Consider the following 13,473-nt stretch of genomic DNA (forward strand, 5'->3'; position numbering starts at 1 on the left):
ACTTAGTAATTAAAAGACTTTCATTACTAACAGTGCTTTTAAACAAATTTTAAATTTCCACAGACTGCATCCTCTGTCTAAGTACTGGGAAGGCTCTGGATCATCTTAAACAAGGTAAGAGTCAACTCCAGTACTTTCTGTCTTGCACAGACCAGCTGTCTAGCAGTTGCAATTACCATAAATGATAAATGAAGACTCAGCCTCCCTTGAATGGCATCCTGTTACGTAGTTTTACTGTTGCACCTAACCGACACTTTCAAAATGCTATCTGAGCATAATATTTGTGCCTTGAGGTTTTTATTTGTTTGCTTTTCTTATTATAGAACAACAACTGAAAATTCTTCTTCCCATGTACTTTTTTAATTTACTCCACTGTTTGTTTTGAATCATTTCACTGTTACTGTTCTGGTCTGTGTAGACCCTGGGGACAGAATTGGCTTAGGCAGAAAACGGGATTTGTTCTCATCCCTTTTGAAGTCCTAGGTCTGTGGGGGTTTTAGGCCTTCTACTGCTTTCCTTGCGCCCCCACCACTAAATCTTGATCAGGTTCCCATCAAATGCTATGAAATTTAATGTTTAAACACCCTGTATTGCTACAGAACTGGAGAGAATTTGCAGCCAGCAGCAAAATAAAGAAATGCTGAAAATAGATATTTTTTTTTCCCTCCCTAGAGAAAGGGAGTTCCCTGTCTTGACCAGCTACTAATTGGTACAAAGGTTTGTTTACACAGAGGAGCTATTCCTAATTAGTTCCCTATGTGGGTGCTCTACTTGGGAAATTAGTGTTACATTCTGATTTAATTTAATCTGCTTTTATAATGAATTGTTATAATTTGCAGTAAGGAATATATTTTTAGAAGGGAAGAAAAAAAATCTGCAGTGCACCGCTCCTGAGTTTCAAAAGATAATTCCTCTTTAGGCAGCGATCAAGCAGTCATACTATTTTTGAATTAAATTATTGAAAATCCATCATTAGCTTAGAACCAGTTTTTAGTCATATCTTTATAAATAAAACTGCAGAAACACAACCATGTGTTTTTCAAAGCCAAAACTTAATTCAGCTGATTTATGGACCTGGTGACTTGACCTTTATTTCTCATAGTCGTGAGGACAGTGAACCAGAATATTTGGGAAGAGTGTTTGTGGAGTTATATTAGTATTTTTGAGGTTATGCTTGAAATGGAAGTTCACTTCCAAGCTTTTCTGTAGCAGAGTTCTTTTTTTTAGTGGACTTCACTTTTGTTCTGGGAGCAAACTTGTATCTTTCTAAATTATTTTATTTATAGAGAGTTGAAAAGTAGCATAAGAATAGCTGTCCCTTTAGATACTTGTGAAGGACCTGGTTCCCTTGTTTTTCTTTCAGTCCCCCACCCCCCACTTGCAGAATGAAATTATTGCTGTTAGGCATTTAAATTACATTCTTTATTTCAGTAATTTCAAAAGACTGGAAAATCCATTTCTAAACTTAGAAGCACTTCAATCAGACTTCTTTCAATGTAAATACTGTTTTAAATAAATATAGCCTTTATAATAAATAACTAAATATTTCAGAAATATATTTTCATTTTCATTATTTCATTATTATTTCTTTTAATTCTTAAAATAATGCATACCGGTACCAGTGAACATAATTTTCCTTTGTCTGTACCAGTCTTGGCAACAGCTTATTTTAAAATCCATATTAAATTGAATGTGTTCTGCAGAATTATATGGGATAAAATTTAGTTAAAGTACCTGATCATTTCAACCCAGCAGCATTTGTGAATGGTATTACTTCAGAAATTTTTGGACATTACAAATTTCACTTTGAAAAGAATGATTTCCATTTTCCATGGACATTTCCTTTTTAAGCTAGAAAATTTCACCTGAAACTTCAGAGAAGGAAAAGCATAGTGATCCCAAATGTAATCTTGAATGTTTTTCGTGACAGACGGACATTGAATGTTTAGCAACACCTCTTTGGATTTTTGAATGTGAATTGGAACCACTGTATTTCTAGGTAAGACCTAACCAAGTGTTTGTGTTAAGTACCCCCTTTCTTTTATACATTAATTGTGGGAAAGCTAAGAAGTGCAATATGCTGGACTTTTACTTTGTACAGAGTGTATATGTCTTACATTGAGTGAATCCAATGTTATTTTGAGGTTTTAAATAATAACAGTTCAGTTCTGCTGAATTTTTATATTCCTGGAGGGAAACCACACCTGCAGCTCTGCATGGTCCATCTACGTATGGGATTTATTTTTATGATTGGATGCGTAGTTGTTTGATTAATTTGTTGCCAGTCAAAAGTGGTAGTTCAGTTGAGTCTGCCCCTTCTCTTGCATTAATACTTGTACTCATCCTGAATGTGCTGGTTTAGGGCGTTTGCAGCTGGAATTCTACAGGATTGCAAAGTCTTTCTGGAGGATTAGTTTTCAGTTCAGACCTCTGTGTCAGCTCACTGTGGACTCAAACAGGTACTAGTGTCGATGCAAGGAAATTGGTGCCAGTACTTGCAGCAACAAATTGGATTTTGGCTTTAAACATCTCACTTCTCTGCGTTCTAAGAAAAGATTTGGTACATGAGGAAGACTAAGACTAAGAAACTAAGTAAACAGCTGTGGACTTCCATATCTGAGGAGGAAGCAGAAGGTGATAAAGAAGAGCTAGAAGGTTTTGATCTGTAGGTGTAATTACAAAAGAATTTGTCACTGAAGGTTACCTTCTTAGTGAAATACTAGAGGCCGTGCCAGTTTCATTACTCATGTTTATTGCATAAATTATCACAGAATGGTCAAGGTTGGAAGGGACCTCGGGAGATCATCTAGTCCAACCCCCTGCTAAAGCAGGCTCAGCTACAGCAGGTTGCACAGTCACATCCAGGCGGGTTTTCAGTGTCTCCAGAGCAGGAGACTCCACAGCCTCTCTGGGCAGCCTGTGCTGGCGCTCTGTCACCCTCAAGGTAAAGAAGTTCTTCCTCATATTCAGATGGAACTTCTTGTGTTGCAGTTTGTGCCCATTGCCCCTTGTCCTGTCACTGGGCACCACTGAAAACAGCCTGGGCCTGTCCCCTTGGAACTTGCCCTTAAGGTATTTGTAGACATGGAGAAAATCCACTCTTAGTCTTCTCCAGGCTAAACAGGCCCAGCTCTCTCAGCCTTTCCTCATAAGGGAGAAGCTCCAGTCACCTCATCATCTTCATAGCCCTGTTACAGGGGACAGAAGGGAGATCTTGGTGTCATACTTCACATGTGGCCAAGCTGTGGCCAGCACAGTGCTGGGGCTCCAGGGCTACAAGTCACTGACACTTGTTCTAGCAGTTCTGACCCAAACATGCTGTTATTTGCCAGCCCTTCCTGGACTTGGGAAATGTGAAGTGGCCATGATGTTGGAGCTGGGCGGTTGCAGCATGTAACACTTAAAATCCAAAAAGGAATAATATTTTAATTTATTGTGGGAAGTAAGGCCATGTGAGATGGTGGCTTTCACCCACTGGTTTCTTGGAGAGATGGAAACCATCGAGTATGGAGAGGACTCTTTAAGCTAACGCTGCTTTAGTAACAGTGAATGCTGTCATTAATTCAGCTGCCGTCAGAGGCATCCAACAACCACAAAAACTTGAGTTTGTTGCAGGTAAAAACATGCCCAACATGGCAGCAGCCTGACTGGCTTTCTATCAAAGCAGGTTTGCAGTAGCCAGGTGAACCCAGGGATCTCAGTGGCAGTCTATCAAAGTAAATGTGTTAATCATGTGGATGTTTGTTCCAAAAAAAAATACAGCTGCCTGCAGAGGAGTTTCGAAGGTGCAGAGATCAGGTTAAGGCCACAAAGGATTCTTGTGGATGTGGAACTGGCATAGTTGAAAGACAGTGATGTTCCTGTTCCATTTCACCGGGTGAGTGAACAAACTGAGGTCCAAGGGAGGAGGTGGATGTGAGGTGAGGAAGGAGAGACTTAGCAAGGTTAAAGACTATAATCATAGCTTTGACAATCTCTGCAGTGTAGGACATTACTCTTTTCTACAAGGACTGTATACTTAACCAGTAAAGCCACTTTGTCTATTTTATTACAATTTATTTTTTCTTGTAAAAGGCCTTCCAGACTTCTATTTTGTTACAGTCATATAGAATTTAAAATAGGAATTATGTATATGACATACCTATTAAATTCTATAAAGATAGCATTTCAACTAAAATTTAAGGTGCATTCTAATTTTTAAATGAAGGGCAATCTTTCTGAGCTGGAGAGGAGGGGATCTGAAAAATAATGCTCTGCATGGGCTTATCCACCCGGGGGGGGGGGGGGGGGGGGGGGGGGGGAGGCGAGGTCAGGGAGTGAGGGGAGCTGAAGGGAGATCTTAAGAGGCAGGAGAAGTAGAGTAAAAAGGAAGAATAAAAGGAAAAATGGTAGGAATGGAGATGAACACTAACAGAAGAAACAGGAAATGATGAGAAACAGGGAGGGTGAAGTGAGGAAATAAGAGATTTGCTATATTATTTATTTATTAATTTTATTTATTTATTTATTTATTTATTTATTTATTTATTTAAATGTAGCCCATAGAAAGTTAATACCTCTACAGTGTAGTTCACTGCTTTTAGTAATTCCATTGGTAAGAAATAATAAACTGGTAGGAACTACAACTGGTAGGAAAGATTTTTCAGTAATTTATTTTACCTGATAGATTTTTTGAAGTTCTGTTTGCTGTTAGAGACCTTTTGCAGATACTGACATACTATTGTTTGAAAATGATGCCGTTAAATATGCCTTCAATGACCTTAAAGATTGACTCTTTCAGAAGACTATAACAAAATAAGAACTGTAGAAGCATCTTAAACAATTTTTTTCCAAAAGAAAAGGTTCTGAAAATCAAATCTTAATATGACAGTAACAAGCCAATAATAATTTCTAAATACTAATGCAGCAGAAGTTTTTTTGTGCTCATAGCTGTGAGCTGCATGAGCTGTGCTGGAAGTCTTACGTGATAAGGTTTTTCATTTCTTGGTGCAAAGAGGATTGAATCTCATAGGCTGTTTTTAAAATGTCCAGTATCCCTTACAACTGTTTCAAAAAGCATTGACATGAAATACTGTTTCAGTTCTCCAGAATTTGAATTTTCTTACCAGATTAAGTATTTCTATTACTGTTTGGAGAAATGGTTTTCTGTGTACATATGCATGCGTATGATGATCTATTAAGGTAATTTAAAAAACATTAGGGGGCAGGAGATCGTGGGGTGGGAAGAGTTTTCATTGTCAGTTTCCTGTTTTCTAACAATACATAGGAAGGTTTCTTATATAATATGATGGCAAGCGTAAGCTGAAAGATGAGCTATGATGATGTTGATACTCAGGTCTTCGGATAATAAGTATATTTTCAAAATAGTGACTGGCTGACAAGAATTAGGCATCATTTTCTACCAAAACTAGTGTGAGCTACTAAGATGAAGTTAGCAATGCAGGGAGAGCATCAGCAAATATGTAACCTAATTCAGACAGCTAGGCTGGATGCCTGAAGTACATTTGGGAAGCTTCACTAACTGTAAGGAGTCTGGATTGATGGTTAGGTGCCAGAATTAACATCTAAAGCTGAATCTCTAGAGTGAATTTGTACTTCACACACAAATGTGTCCTTAGGGACCACCTAAGGCCATGATAACTTTTATTAACTTCTCAGCCTCTTTGATAAAATGAAGAGCAGTGTGGTCATGGAACTTCAGAATGCATTTGAAACATTTTTTAGAAAATAATTCGAAGTTCAGATGATAATATTTCACGTCTGTTACTGTGCAGTCTTTGAGAGATTCTTTTTTATGCTCGTGGAATATCTTGTATGGGTGTGTTCTGTATTGTATTGTTGCGAGTACCAGTATGTAATCAGGTTTTCAACACAGATTACTAGTTAATTCATTGCCAGGTGTTTTACAGATACAGTGCATAAATGTGTTTCAAGGAGAAATGTGAAGTACTGTGGCAGCTGTTGTTCGCTGCCTTGCGTTGTTGGCCAGATGTGTTTTACAAAGAAGTGGGCACACTCCTAATCTGGAATTCAGCTTTAGGCCTGATTTTGGTCTGTAATGGTAGACTGTGACTCAGTCAGAGCCTAAAATTAAAATGCTTTTCCTGAATTTTGCATCCTCAGAGGAGGATGTGTTCCCAGCAGGTGTTAATGAAGAGGTGTTTGCCATGAAACTTCATGAAGTTCTTGAAATTAAGGGTAGAATTTTTCAAAAGTAGCAAAAGACGCAGACTACTCACTTCTGAAACAAAGGCTCTAATTTTTCACCAATAGCAAAAAGTAAGGCTATGTATTACCTTCTTTTTTTAATAAAAAAAAACTCTTCCAAAGAGATTTTTCTTCCATGAAGAAAAATTGCAAACTTTTTTTTTTTAGTGTTCACCTTCATTAACACAACTTGCTGACTTCCTTCCTCAGCTGCAGTTATTCCTACACTCAGAGGTCAGAAAAGAGCAAGATCAACAAGCCACACATCTGGCTGTCTCTCTTTCCAACTGGAACAAAGAAACAATTTTTTTAATGGCTTTTTGAGTTAATTGTAAACAATTTGGTTTTGGAGTCGCTGACTTGCAGCAAATGTTTGTCGTAGGCGGATGTAGGGAAAAAGGACTATGTCCTAATGCAATTCCTCCGTGGCCAGTGAGGGAAAAAAGATCACTTTAAAAAAGAAAAAAGGCATGTCTTGATCCTTGTAGCATTGAAGTATGTTCAGAATTTTGAATGCATGTATAGAATGTTTCACAAGCTTAAAATACATGCTTTGAGGAGGCAGAGACAGAAATAGTTGCTCATTTCATTTTCCTATATTCTTTTGTATGTAGTAATACTGATATTTTTCCCCCCTTTTCTTGTCAGTAGCTTTTATGTATGAACAAATTGACAGTGATGAAAGACGAGAGACAAACAATAGGAATAGGGGGAGAAAAACTTTTAAAATGAGAGTTCTGTTCTAGTATTTTTTGGTGATGTTTATACTGTTCCTGAATGCTTTTTTCCAGTAAAGGTTTCTTTTAAAACTGTTTACAGTCATTAATCATTAAGTATATTTTTGAAAATTAATCTTTAAATAATTAGTGAAACCTAATACTTCTTTTACTTTCCAATTACTATATTTTTTTTAATACTCTTTAGCATCAGATATCATCAGTTTATCTAATTATTAGATTTACTTTTTTTAAAGCATTGTAGCTAAAGTAAAGTAAATGTCTGGTGTGACTTTTGTACTTTTACACTTTTCAACAGGAAATACTAGAATTGTTGATGTACAACACTTCTGAAACCCCAGCTACTTCTAAAATACCTTGTTATAGCTTTATATGTTAAATTTGAGCTCCTATTACTCCAATATTTTGGCTACTTCGTTTAATAGGTCTATTAAGACAGTTATATTGCCAACCTGACCATCGTGCTAAGTATTTATGCATGTCTTGATATGAAAAGTAAATTGGTAATGCTGGTTTTGAATGTTTGGAATGATGTTTAAATTTATGACAAACAAATACATTTTATTTGGATGATTAATTTTATCTCATCAATTTGTAGGATGTGAAATACACTGTACTATGATTATTTTTTGTCAAATGTAGGTGTTTGAGTTGATAATGCCACTTAGTGGATAACAGCTTTAACTGCAGCCCTTTTTTCAAAACCAAATCAGGCTATCTTGATTTATATCCGAGTTTTCCTCCTGACTAGAATATGCTGATCAGAGTGTGTTTTCAAAGGACCTTTTATTATCATCCCCATTTTGGGAAGTTAATTATAGCCAATTCAGTTTCTGGATGAAGTGTATTAAAATGTAGGAATCATTTATGACAGAATTTTAAACTTACAGGAAAACCAGGATCATCTTATTTGCATACTTAATGTGTTTGGAAAGATTAAACAGACTTGGACTTTTGCACTGGTTCTTTAGGTTGATGAAATGTAATTGGTAGTATGGTGATAATTCTGGTGTTTTAGGCAATGCTTTGTTTTGCCTCTTACGGTTGGAAGGTTGGTGGCTGGGCAAACTGAACTAGAACGAGCAGATTCTTCAAGAATTGAATTGAAGAGGACCTGATTGAAAGTTGTTAGTGCCTTTTCTTGGATGATGGTGTGGAGGGCATACACAAAGGGGAGTATAGTACTGGACTGTATCCCTCTTTAGTTGGTCTGCTTTTGTAGACTTCAAATAATTCTGCTTTGGAAGATCAGAAAAGTGAGAGAGACACCAAATGTCTGTTCCAGCAGTGTCATTTACAGCTATTGCTTCTTTAATGTATTCTTTTCATAAACACTCTTCTTTGCCAAGTAGTTTGTGTTAATATCTTAATGTGCTAAGTGTTAATAACTTGGTGTAAACTTTAAATATATAAAAATTCAAACTTTATCTGAGACCAATGCATACATATTCTGTGTATATATTCTTCTAATATCAGTGTATTAAAAAAATCTGTTCTATAATAAAACAATACTATTTTTTGCAATTTAATGGGTTTTTCATGGAAAAGGTTTTTTGCAGTCTTGTAACATAAATTGATTTAGGTCTTTCCATACCTTTTCAGTCTTTAAACAGCGTTCTTTGAACTTTTTTCCCCTAAGTAAATTTCCATTACTTCCCATCAACCCTAATAATCTTCAATCACTGAGCATTTTTTTTACTTAATTTCTCAGGCTTTTCTGAAGTTTTCAGTTTAGTAAGTCAGTTGAATAAATTGTAACTAAAATAGTGGTTGGCTCAAAGGAGAAGGAAGAAAACACAAATCCCATTTCCAGGCATGTTTCAGTGCTGTATTATAGGCTGGTTGTATTAAAGACGAAGACTGAAAGATAATACAAAGGCTTTTGTTGGCTTAGAGATTTTCTGAAAAATAATGTTAGTATCTTTCATTTGTTTATCATGAAATTGGGAGTAATTGAGGGGGGTTTTCTGCTGCATCCCGTCTTTCAGAGAACACCCATGATCTAAATCCTGAGCTAAGAGGAACTTCAATTTCACGACTCTTGAGTGCTGAAATCACACAGGCATTCTTCCTCCCCATACCTCTGTATGCTGTGCTGTTGTACAATGCTTGCATTTCCAGGTACCTAGAGTAGGTAGATGGCTTTGAGTCAGCAGGCAGAAAGTGTTGGTTAAGTAAATTATTATAATCTTGATTTTTTTTTACAGTTTTAATCTTGATGTATCTACTTTTTTCCTGTAACAAGCAACTAATTCTCAGTTCTTGGTTAAATACGCGCATTTGCAACTCTGTGTGCACATGTATATATGTGTACATTATGTGCATTTGTGTGTGTTGCATGTGTAGCTTTTATACAATTTAAGTTTTCCAACAAGGTTCTGAAAATATTTTCAAATTAATTATTTAAATAGTTGTATATAATTTGAAATTTTCTCAGAAACTAACGAATATTGCCTTTACAAGGGTGTATTTCTTTTGCATGTGACTTACATCACCTCTTAAGTGTGAATGGTGGGTTAGTTGAAAATGAAACAAGGTTCTTAGATCTAATGCAAAAATAAAACCTATTAAATTTTGCTCTAAACCTAAGTAATAGTGGCTTTTCTATGGTGTCTAGTTTTAAACGGCATGGTTTGCCTTTTGGACAGTTTTCAGCAAAGGCAGTAAGAAAATCTTGGATGTAACTACCTTGTCTCTTTTTTGATTGCAGATAACTGGCATTTTAAAGTTGGTGTACCTCATCCCATGCATCTGTTTTTTAGTCAAAGACAATGAAAGGAAAAGCAGATTTCTTCTTTCTCAGCTGTTAGTGTGGTTTTTAACTTAAAAATAAATAATGCTAATTGAAACTTTTTAAATAAGGGTAAATGAAAACGGTGTTTCTGTTCACACGGAGAAGGCAGGGCTGCTGCCCGGGGCTGGTGTGGCACGTGTTGGTGCCAGGCTGGGATGCCCTGCTGAGAACACGCGCCAGCCTCGGGACGTCACTGTCTGCTGAGCCTGGTCACCTCTTTGAATGCTGTTTCGCATTCAAGCAGAAATGTTAGTTGTCATCATTTTAGAGGCAGTCACAGTTACTTTTAAACTAAATTCTGAGTTCCAGTGGGAGGAAAGGGAAGGCAGTATAGTTTTTTTAAAATAATTGCACTTGTTCTGAAAGGGGGTTAGGAACATACAACCTAGGTTAGTTTGGCTTTGGTTTGAAATGGAGGAGCAGAGAAGGGCCCCTGCCGATCCGTGAGCTGCAGTCGCTGCCGAAGCCCCGGCGGTGCAGGCGCCTGGTGGCTGAGCGACCTGCGTGAACGGCCCGACCTGGCAGAACTTTTGCGATGCCCCTCACACGGCTACCAGGGGACAGTGCGACACAGCGGCGGCCGGGCGCCGAGGCCTAACGGTAACAAACCGTTTCCAACGTGCTCACCGGTTTCTGCTTGGAGCGAGCGCTTCCCTGTTGCTCTGTGTGTGTCCCCCCGCCCCCAGCCCGCCCGGCTTGCCCTCGGGCAGCAGCCGGTGGCCGCCGTGGTGGCCGCCGTGGTGGCCGCGGCAGCAGGGGGCGCCCCTGCCCCGCGCGCGGGCCTTGGCGGGAACCCCGCCCCGCCCCGCCCCGCCCCCCCCCCCCGTGTGACGGGCCGCGCCGGGCTCGCGCGCGCTGTGGCGGGGCGGGCAGCAAGCGGGGCCGCCGGCGGGCTTCGAGGAATCGCCACGCCGATCTGCCAGTCGGCTGAAAATAGAATTTTTTATATTTCTTTTTATGGCGAAGTAGGGGTAGGGTACGAAGTCACTACTGTGCATCATTTTTATTGTCTTAATAAAAAGTTACTGTGCGGGATTCGTCGCTAAATTAGGAATAGCTTCCAGTAGCGCTTTAAGTTAATTACTGCAGAATCCATCAGGGTCAGTGTGCTATTTTAATTTCCATGTAGCTTACAAGAAGTCTTAATTTTTTAATTAAAAGGATGGTTTTGATTCAGCACCATCCACAGTACTCCTTCCTTATTTGTCATCTTCAGCAACAGCAGACTTGTTAACATAACGAAAAAAGTTGCAATAAGTTTTTAGCAGCTCATGTTGTGGGGCACAAAAGCTTGTTTGGCATTTTGTGTAAGTAAAACCATACGATTTGAAAATAGATTTACTAGGGAATGTACTTCTTAAAGTATTGGCCGCAATGCAAAATTAAGACTCTCTTTATGTTTACATCATTAAGAGGACTAATGTGCTTGTCTGTTAACTAAACGCAATTTTCAAGACAGGCTATTTTGCAGAAAAATGCCGTGAACCCCGCCCACCCCTGTATGTTTTAATGAACTGAGTGTTTAATGTGAAAGAATAGGAATTTAATAAGCTAATATCAGAAGGGATTAAAAAATGACACAAAGCTAATTAAGGAAAAGGGAGATGTTTTACTGGAATCTATACTTTTCTGTTACTGCTGCATAATTACAAATTAGTGTTTTGGAGAAAAGCTGTTCTTATTCAATGTTCAGTCCCCTCATGCCATAACTGGACTGTGAGAGCAATCTTTGAAAAAATCTGGAGTTTAGCAACTTTATAACCTGCTTTATGTTTAATTTATAGTCCAGTATAATGATTAAGTACTTTTTTCATCAGCCTTTCTGCTTACCAGTCCATCTGCATTTGTGGGATTGATTTGAATTTATTTTTTTCCTTCGAGCAAAGTATTTTACATTTGTATTTACTGAATTTCTTAAGGATAGTATCTCCAGTTTATCAAAGTGATTTTGAATTATGATCCTGTTTTCCAGAATATTTTAGTTCCCTTCTAGCTTAGTGCGTATTTTTAAAAGGGTATTTTGTTATTCTCTGTCTGTCACTAATTAAAACTATTGAACAAAACTGGATCTATACAACAGCTACTAGATACTGTTTAAACATACCATCCTCCTTTTTTTGGCAGTAAACCACTGGCAACTACTTTTTCAGATTTTCAGTGTTGCAGCAAATTTATGGTATTAAATAGCATTTTCTCTTTTCTCATCTGCAGTTATTTGTCAAAGTTCCCTCCTTTATGTAGTTCTTCAATGTTTCTGTATGCCTGTATAGGCGTAGGCATATTCACTTCAAAGTCTCCATTTTGTTTGTTTTGTCTATTGGAATAACCTGTTGTGTGTTTTCTTAACTGTTGAGTTCCCTGCAGTTCCTTATCCCATAAATCAGCTTACCAAGAGACCTATTTTTCAAGATACCTGAGATTACTGAAACTGCTTTTTTTGAAATCATCATATTTAGTTTGCTGTTTTCTCCTTGTTTAGTAACCTTTGCTGGTTTTAATTAACTTCTATGTTTCCATCCATATATTCAGTTAATTCTCCCTATAAGTATCAAACAAGTCTGAAATAGCCATTCCTCTGGCACACTCCTCTGTATTCTAGAAAGATCAGTTATCACTCCAGGAGCTTGTACAGATAGATACATGGTTAATTAACGCTCCTGAAGCTTCTTGCCCAGTTCTCTTACTCGGATGCCTCCATAGTTAAGCAAAACCTTCTTTACTCCTTTCTAGGTATTAGATGGTCTGTCACATTGCTGTCTTGGGGTGGTACCTGTTCTTTCCTCCTTCACCCTCATCCAGAGACACACAGAAAGTTTTTCTTTTACCTTTTTCTGAAATTTTAAATTAAAAAAAAAAAAAGTGTATATTATTGTCCAGTCTGTTTACAGTGGTTTTATGGGGTTTTTTTCCTAGTAGAACTCTTGGTATTTCCATCAACAGCATCATAATGCAAATTGGTCAGCAAGTTTTCTTATTTTATGTAGTAAGATATTTAATAAGACCACTGTTATGTTAAACAGAAGTGTGTAAACTAAGAGCAGCTAATCCCTACAGAGTTCCACATTTCATCTTTAATTCCTCAAATCTTGAACTACTGATACAAGTAGTCAGCCACAGCTTAGTTCCACTAATGTCAGTATGGTTTTTTGATCAGAATTAATTTGCTGCTTAGTATTTTAAGATACTGTTTTTCCCTGCCTTTTTCCAGAAAAGAGGACTTGTAGAGACTTCTTCAGGTACATATCAAATAGATTATTACCCTCCAAAACCATAAATACAAATTTAGCCAGCAAAACACATTATGTCCTACATACTGACACATTCAGAGCAGATCACTAGCAAATATGCAGTAAGAAATCCAGTCGCTGCAAGATTTATGTCTGGCTTGACTGAGATTAGATGTACTGTTTTGGCATTTCTGTATCGGATAAGAGAAGTAAAATAGATGAAGAATAAAGTTAACATGCAAAGACTTATTCCTGTTAGCAACTGGCACTAGAAATAACTTGAAAATAAAATCATGCTTAGGAAAGTCTTTACCATAGTTGCACAAAGAACTAGAATATCATGGTTTTCATCTTGCTTTTTCCGACACTTGCATTGGATTTTCTGGGAGTATAATACAAAATACTGTGTGTGGCATAGTCAGAAGGCTGAGTAATTGGCAGTTATTAACAGACAGGAAGGACCAGCAACATTTTTTTCTGTCTCTTGATTCTTTATCTAAGGATGTGT

At 37.6% G+C, this 13,473-nt stretch overlaps 1 protein-coding gene across 9 annotated transcripts in view; it reads left to right on the top strand.

Moving 5' to 3' along the window:
* CYRIA (CYFIP related Rac1 interactor A) overlaps window positions 1-13,473 on the top strand; it is a 58,169-nt gene that overhangs the window by 17,740 nt on the left and 26,956 nt on the right. For 7 of the 9 annotated variants that reach the window (XM_055810122.1, XM_055810119.1, XM_055810123.1 and 4 more), the window contains exons 2-3: window positions 64-114; window positions 1,931-1,999. The exons of the other annotated variants lie outside the window; for them this stretch is intronic. The gene's annotated coding sequence lies outside the window, so the exon portion shown is untranslated. The remainder of the gene's footprint in view (window positions 1-63; window positions 115-1,930; window positions 2,000-13,473) is intronic. 9 annotated transcript variants of the gene reach the window in all.

Source organism: Falco peregrinus, chromosome 7 (assembly GCF_023634155.1).
Source record: "Falco peregrinus isolate bFalPer1 chromosome 7, bFalPer1.pri, whole genome shotgun sequence".
Taxonomy (NCBI): domain Eukaryota; kingdom Metazoa; phylum Chordata; class Aves; order Falconiformes; family Falconidae; genus Falco; species Falco peregrinus.